The following is a 7,664-nucleotide window of genomic DNA, read 5'->3' as shown; positions in this document are numbered from 1 at the left end:
AGAACCTGGAGGGCAAGCCACTTTTTTCCTATAAGCATTTAACAATCTAGTAAACTGAAACTTTTATTTTGATGGCCTCACTGAGTGAAAGAGACAGAAATGAAAACTCACGGCCCCCATAAGAGGCAGAGACCGTTTAAGGCCATGTACCAGCAGAGTAGGGGCAGAAGTAAACCAGCTCTCCCACAGAACGGAAGCCCAGACGCCCACTTCCTGAAGAGTACGATGAACCCCAGGTATCGAACTTGAGTTATCTAAAGTGGTTCCAAAGAGGTAGTGCCCAAAAGTACCCAGTAGAAGCAAATGTATGTCATCTATGGATGGAAGTTTCATCATTTCAGGCCCCAATTTGTTCCTAAGAATAATTTTTCAAGGATAACGAGCAGTACCTAGTAAAAGATAAACTAGCATAAAAGAAAAAAAATGATTATGAGTAAGAGTTGAAATAACACAGAGAAACAGATCCACGAAGACTTCAGATTGGCACCTCAAACACATAAAACTATGTACGAGGACAAAACAATGAAGAAATTATCTAGAATACAGCATACAGACAAAAAGATAAATGACTAAAGACAGAGGATAGTGAGGTCTAAGCAAGCTTAACTGGAGTTTGAGAAAAAGAAGAGACAAAAAATGGAGCAAGGGCAATACTGAAAAGATAAAGACTGAGAGTTTTCTAGAACTTTAATTTAAAGGCAAAAATTCATAGACTAAGGCCAACGAATCTCAACCAAGATAAGAAATCTATGTATCACAATGAAACTGCAGTCACCTTAAACAAAATCTTTTAAAAACTCTTGAAAGGAACAACTAACTGTTAAACTTATAGCTGACTTCTCAACAGCAATAATGTAATGGTATCAGCACTGTGCTGAAACAACTACCAGCACTACAGAAATCCCAATTAGACAAAAAAATATTCTTCAAAAATAAAGGTCAAATAAGGTATTTTCACATAAGCAAAAACTAAGTGTTTTCACCACCACCAGCAGACTCTCACTAAAAAAATCAAAATGATTCCAGATAGAAGATCATAAGATGGAATGAAGAGCAAAAAAGTGGCTAAATCTACTTTGTTGAATAGAATAATAATGATGTCTTAAAGGGGTAAAATATATTTCATACATTTACATTAAAAACTTATAAACATCTAAACCTCTGCTTCTGGGAAGTTTCCTATTTCCCCCCACTAAGTGTAACCAAAAACCCTGGACATTATGTATAGAAGAAACATAAGAAGACTGTGGAAGGGGGAGACAAAAGGCAGACCAGCTAGGGAGCCAGGATCTGAGGAACAACATGGGGGTGAATTCCTTTTTTTTTTCCTTTTTATTTTAAATCCCCTACATCCCAGATATAAAGCTGAAGAATCCAAGAACCCAGAAATGCCAATGAGCAAAGACAAAAAGGCGACAAAAGCTTCCTCTCTATAAACAAAGGGCCAGAAAAAGAGGCAACTTGGCAAAACAGAAAACTTTTAGACAATAAGCACTCTATTACAGCTAAATACCACAGAAACAACTATGGTCCTATCCCCTACTAAGGCACAGTGAAGGCCAAATGAAGAGACTGCACTTCCACCTGTGTGAGGCTATAATTAGGTGCCCCCAATACCGCCCCTGCTGGGGTGGTATCTAAGAAGGCCAAATAGGAAGCCAGGACTTTAATCCTGCCAGTCAGTAACAAGGCCCCTGCCAAATGGTGTCAGTGAAGACCATGTGGGAAGCCAGAACTTCTACCTCTACCTAGCAATAATAAGGGGTGGCTTCCTACCTCCTGCAAGGGGGTATGGCAGTTAAGTAGAGCAGAGAGTCTAGACTTTCACCATCACCCAGTAGGAATGAGGCAAGCCCCCCTACAGTATCAGTGGAGACTGCAAGGGAAGTAGGAACTCCAACCCTCACATAGCCGTAATGAAAAGTCCTCCCCAACTTGGGCATCAAAAGAGGCCAAATGGGGAATCTGGAAATCTACTCACACATAAAAATAAAGTGATGCCTCGCTCCCCAGCTGGAGTGGTGTCATAAAAAGCTAACTAAAACAAAAGCTTTAAATAAGACTTATATTCAAGAGCATAACATAAAACGTCCAAGTTTCAACCAAAAATCACTCTTCGTATCAAGAACTTGAAGATCCCAAACTAAATGAAAAAAGACAATCAACAGATGCCAAAACTGAGATGACAGAGGTGTTGGAATTATCTGAAAAAGATTTTAAAGCAGCCATGATAAAAATGCTTCCATGAGGAATTATGAACATTCATGAACAAATAAATAGAAATGAATATCAGATAAAAAGTATTTAAGGCAAAAAGCATTATATAAAGTGGCTATTTCTAAATAAAAAAATGGTTTAATTCACTGAGAAGATACGACAAGTTTGCACCTGTACAGAACCTAAGAAATTAGTCCCAAAATACATACAGCAAAATTAATAGAACCTAGGCAGACACAGTGATGCACACTTGTAGTCCGAACCACTCAGGAGGCTGAGGAAGGATTGCTTGAGCCCAGGAGTTAAAGTCCAGCCTGGGCAACATGGGGAGATCTCATGTCTTAAAGAAACAAAAATTAACAGAATCGCAAGGAAAAATACACAAATCTATAATCATAGTAAATTTTAACATACTTCCCTCATAATTCATTGAATAAGCAGTAAGGATATAGAAGATTCAAATATGATTAACTCAGTTGATTTCAAAGACATATATAGAAGTCTATACTCAATGACTGTACCCATTATAGTCTTTTTCAAGCACAGATGGAATATTTATAAAAATTCAGGGTAGTCTAAACCACAAAGCAAGACTCAATAAATTTCCAGATTGAACCCATGCAACATTTTATGACTATAATACAATTAAACTAAAAATCAATAACAAAAAAATCTCTTAAAACAATCACCACCCAGAAATTCTACTCCTAGGTAGAAGAGAATACCCAAGAGAATTGAAAATGTATGCACACACAAAAATTTGTACAAGAATGGGCACTTACTCATTCAAGCAGCCTTATTCATAACAGCCAAAAAGTAAAAAGACCCCAAATGTCCATCAAGTAATGAATAAACAGAATGGGGAACATAAACATACAATGTTAAATTATCAGCCATAAGCAGTACTGATACATGCTACAACATGGGTGAACCTTAAATATTAAGTGAAAGAAGCCAGACACATATCATACAATTCTATTTACATGAAATGTCCAAAATAAGCAAAGCCATAGAGACAGAAAGGAGATTAGTATTTTCCAGGGAATGGAGGAGGGGAAAATGGGAAGTGACTACTAATGAATACAGAGTTTCTTTCAGAAGTGATGAAAATGTTTTGGAATTTGATAGTGGTGATGACTGTACAACTTTGTGAACATACTAAAAACCAAGGAAGTATACTTTAAAGGAGGTATACTTTAAATGGTAAATTTTATGGTATGTGAATTCTATCTCAATACAAACAATTTTTAAACAGAAACAATTCCCAAAGGTTTAGAAATTCAGAAACATAATTCTAAATAATCTATGGATCAAAAAACAAATCATAAAGATATTAGAAAAAATTTTGAGCTGGGTAATAAAAATACTACACATGGAAATTTGTGGCATGAAGGAAAATGGTACTTATAAGAAAATTCATAGCTTTAGATGCTTACATGCAACACATATAATTGACACAGGACTAGTATCTTAAATGTATGTATTTATAGGAAATGCAGAAGATAAGAGAAAACATGTGAAACTGTTCCATAGCAATGCAATCTGCAAATCTAGACTAAGGAAAATCATAGGGAAAACCAGCTGGATTCCTCAATCAATACACTGCAATGGAAAAAAAGAAGGGGGACGATGAAGAGGGAATTTATAGACTAAAAACAACTTAAAAGACATCAGTTGATATTTTTGGACTTTATATGGATCTTGATTCAAAACAAACTATAAAAAATAAGAGTTGGAACATTTGAACACTGACTGGATATCAATAAAGAGTTAGAAAAATAATGATCTTTTCAATAACCAGCTCTAAGTGGATAGCCATACAGGGGGAAAAAATGAGACCTAATCTCTACGGCACGTTATATACACAAAACTCAATTTGAGGTGAATTGTAGATCTAAATGAGTCAAAAAATATAAAGCAAAAACTATAAAGCTTTCAGAAGCTAATATACAAGAAAACCTTCATAATCTTAGAGTAGGCAATGAGTCCTTTAATAGAAAATATTAATAAAAAACACTAGACAGAGGAAAGTCTAAATAGTACATTAAAATTAAAAATTTCCATAAAGGGTGGAATAAGCCACACAATAGGAGAGTATATATGTAATATAATACACGTAAATTGACAAAGCAGTAGTATGCTAAACATATGAAGAACCAAAATTATTAAGAAAGAGACAAAAGAACAATAAGCAAAAGACTGGAACAGGCACTTCATAAGATGCTGAATCTCACTGGGAACAAGCAAATGAACACCACACAGACATCATCACACACCAATAACTTGGTGAAAGTTAGAACGACACCACCAAATATAGGTGAAAATTTAGAATATTAGAAACACACATTCTGTTGCCATGAACATTCTCATACTTTAGTGTTTTCCCAGTAATTGCACACTCTTCTCATATGAAAATATAAATTGGTACATTTGACAGGAAACGGTTTGCCACTATTCTATGAAAAGTTAAAGATATGCATATCCTAAGACCCAGCAATTTCACTTCTAGGTATACACCCAAGATGCTAGGACCTAAAGAAACTCATAGACATATACAAGAATGTTCCCAGAAGAATTGCTTATAACAGCATCAAACTGTAAATAATCTAAATTTCATTAACAACAGAATGGATAATTAGTGGTATGTTCACAAATAGCATCCTATATAATTAAAATCACTGAATTCAATACATGCAAAAGGATATAAAAAAAAACAACACAAAAATACAGCATAATTTCATTTATATAAACTTCAGAAACAAAAACTATACTAGTTAAAGATGCATAAACTAATCAATCTATTTTATTTGAAGATGTATAAATAGCTGAAAAAACGCTAAAGGAAACCAAAGGAATGATTATCACAAAAGTCAATTTTGTGATTAGTTCTGGAGGAAAGAAGTGTGTTGTTATTGGGAGGAAGTATACGGGAAGTTTCTAAGGGCCTGTAAATGAGCTTTCCTCAACGGAGTCGTACTTAAATGATGTTAACTCTACAACTGCATGTTATACTGTACATAGTTTATGTATTTATATTTATCTCAACACACACACACACAAGCACAGATTGATTTTTTCCATCAAAATTTTAGCTGTTATCTTCAGGTAGTAAATTTCTCCTCCCCATTTTTATTTTTAATAATGGGAGTAAATAACAGTATAATGAACACTCTAGAAAAATTATGGCACCTTATATTTACTGAATGCCTTTTTGTGAAAAATAGAACAATATACCTTTCATATATATTAACACATTTAAGATTAAAAATAGGCCAGGCACGGTGACTCATGCCTGTAATCCTAGCACTCTGGGATGCTGAGGAGGATTGCTTGAGGTCAGGAGTTTGAGACCAGCCTGAGCAAGAGTGAGACCCCTGTCTGTATTAAAAAATTAGAAAAAATTAGCTGGGCATGGTGGTGCATGCCTGTAGTCCCAGCTACTCAGGAGGCTGAGGCAGGAGGATTGCTTGAGCCCAGGAATTTGAAGTTGCTGTGAGCTAGGCTGACGCCATGGCACTCTAGCCCAGGCAACAGAGCAAGACTCTGTCACAAAAAAAAAAAGAAAAAAGACAAAAAATAATTCTGAAAGGTACATATTATCAGCCTCTTTACTTAAGCAATTGCCAGTATTAATGTAACTGTCAGAGCTACTCCAGATCTGAAACTTGAAGTTTCCCCATCATTCTATACAAATTCCCACCATTCTACACAAATTCCAACAGCTGATAGTTTTACTATCCATCTATTCCCCCTCCCCTTATAATAATCTGTGGCATTTTCTTCATTTGATATTCAATTTATTTATTCAACATTCATTCACTTATTCAACAAATATTTACTTAGTACCTACTGTATTCTGGGACCTGTTCTACATACAGGATATAGGATAGGCATGGATGAAAAGGAATGGCAAAGTCTAAGCTTACATTTTGGTGGGAGAGACAAACAATTTCATATAGTAATCAGTTTCTATGAAGAAAATAGAATAATGTGATGGTAACTGGGGGTGGTAGAAACATTTGGGATTAAGATTTGAATGCTCAGTTAGCCATGCAGACTACAGGAAGGGATTTCAGGCACAGGGACTGGTAAGCAGCAAGGCCCTGAAAGGGGAATGGGCTTTGGTGAACAGAAAGGCAAGTCTGCCTGGAGTCCCATGAGCAAAGAGGACAGAGGGTTAATCATGTAAAGTCAGAGTTTAGATCCCAGTCTTGATGCAATACGAAGCCATTGGAGGTTTTTAAGCAAGGGAGGGTCACAGTACAATTTATATTTTAAAAAAATAATTTAGGGGTTATGTAAAAAAAGGTTGTTTGAGAGGAAGGGAGTTGGGCAGTGGCAAAAGTTGAAAGGAGAAGACCACTTTTTATTACAGAAATCCAGGGGGGAAATGAAAGAGTTTGAACTAGGGTGGCAGCAAAGGAAATGTAGAGAAGTGGATAGCTTGTGGATATATTTTGGGGATAGATCAGATCAACTGAGTGCTGATTTCTTTGTTAACATTATAGCATACAGTAAACAGCTGTTTATCAGGCACTATTCTGAGTGCTGGGGATACATATCTAAATAGGACAGACAGGGTCCCTGACATCAAGAAGCTTACATGCTAATGGGGGAAACATGCATTTAATAGCCAAGTAAAAATATCGTATGATATCAGGAAATAAGCATTATGATGAAAAGTTAAAAGAAAGAGAGTGACAGAGGAGAGTATTATTTTAGATAAGTCAGGGAAAGACTTTGCAGAAGGGACATTTAAGCAGAGACCTTAAGGGATGCACAAGCAACGCAAGTTTTGGTGTCCTTTAGGGACACGGAACATCAAGCGAGAAGACCCTGAGGAGGGAATGTGCTTATCTTGTGAGAACAGCAAAGCCAACATGGCTAGAGCAGAATGAAGGAGGAAAGTGGCAGATGAAGCCAAAGAGGTGGCCAGAGGACACATCACATAAAGCTATATAGTTCATACACAGATTTTTGAATTTTGTTTTAGGTGTGATGAAAAGCCATGAGAAGTGAGAGTGGGGCAGGGATATCTGATTCACATTTTAAAAGGACCATTCTGACTGGTTTTCTAGAAAATAAACTGCTGAGGCATAAGTAATATAAAAAGAGAGACACCAATGTCTCTCTAGACTAGACTCTAGAGTGGTACCAGCAGAGGTGTGAACTGAAAGATGTTTTGAATATATTTGCTAAATTAAATAGTATCAGCTGAATTGAATGTAGAATATGGAAAGGATGATTGTCAAGGATGATTTCTAGGGTTTTGAGATGGAGGAAACTAGGAGAGGAACAGGTTGGAGGGTAGGAATCAAAAGCTGTTTTTGGTCATGAATTGCCTTAGACTTCCAAGTGAAAATGTCAAGCAGGTTATGGCTAAAAAAGGCTGGAACTCAGGGAAGAGGTTGCAGTCAAGAAACAACTTTGCCTTTTTTTTTTTTTTT

The sequence above is a fragment of the Propithecus coquereli genome, unplaced genomic scaffold (genome assembly GCF_000956105.1).
Source record: "Propithecus coquereli isolate 6110/MARCELLA unplaced genomic scaffold, Pcoq_1.0 Scaffold575, whole genome shotgun sequence".
Lineage (NCBI taxonomy): Eukaryota > Metazoa > Chordata > Mammalia > Primates > Indriidae > Propithecus > Propithecus coquereli.
Note: the sequence above shows the minus strand (reverse complement) of the source record.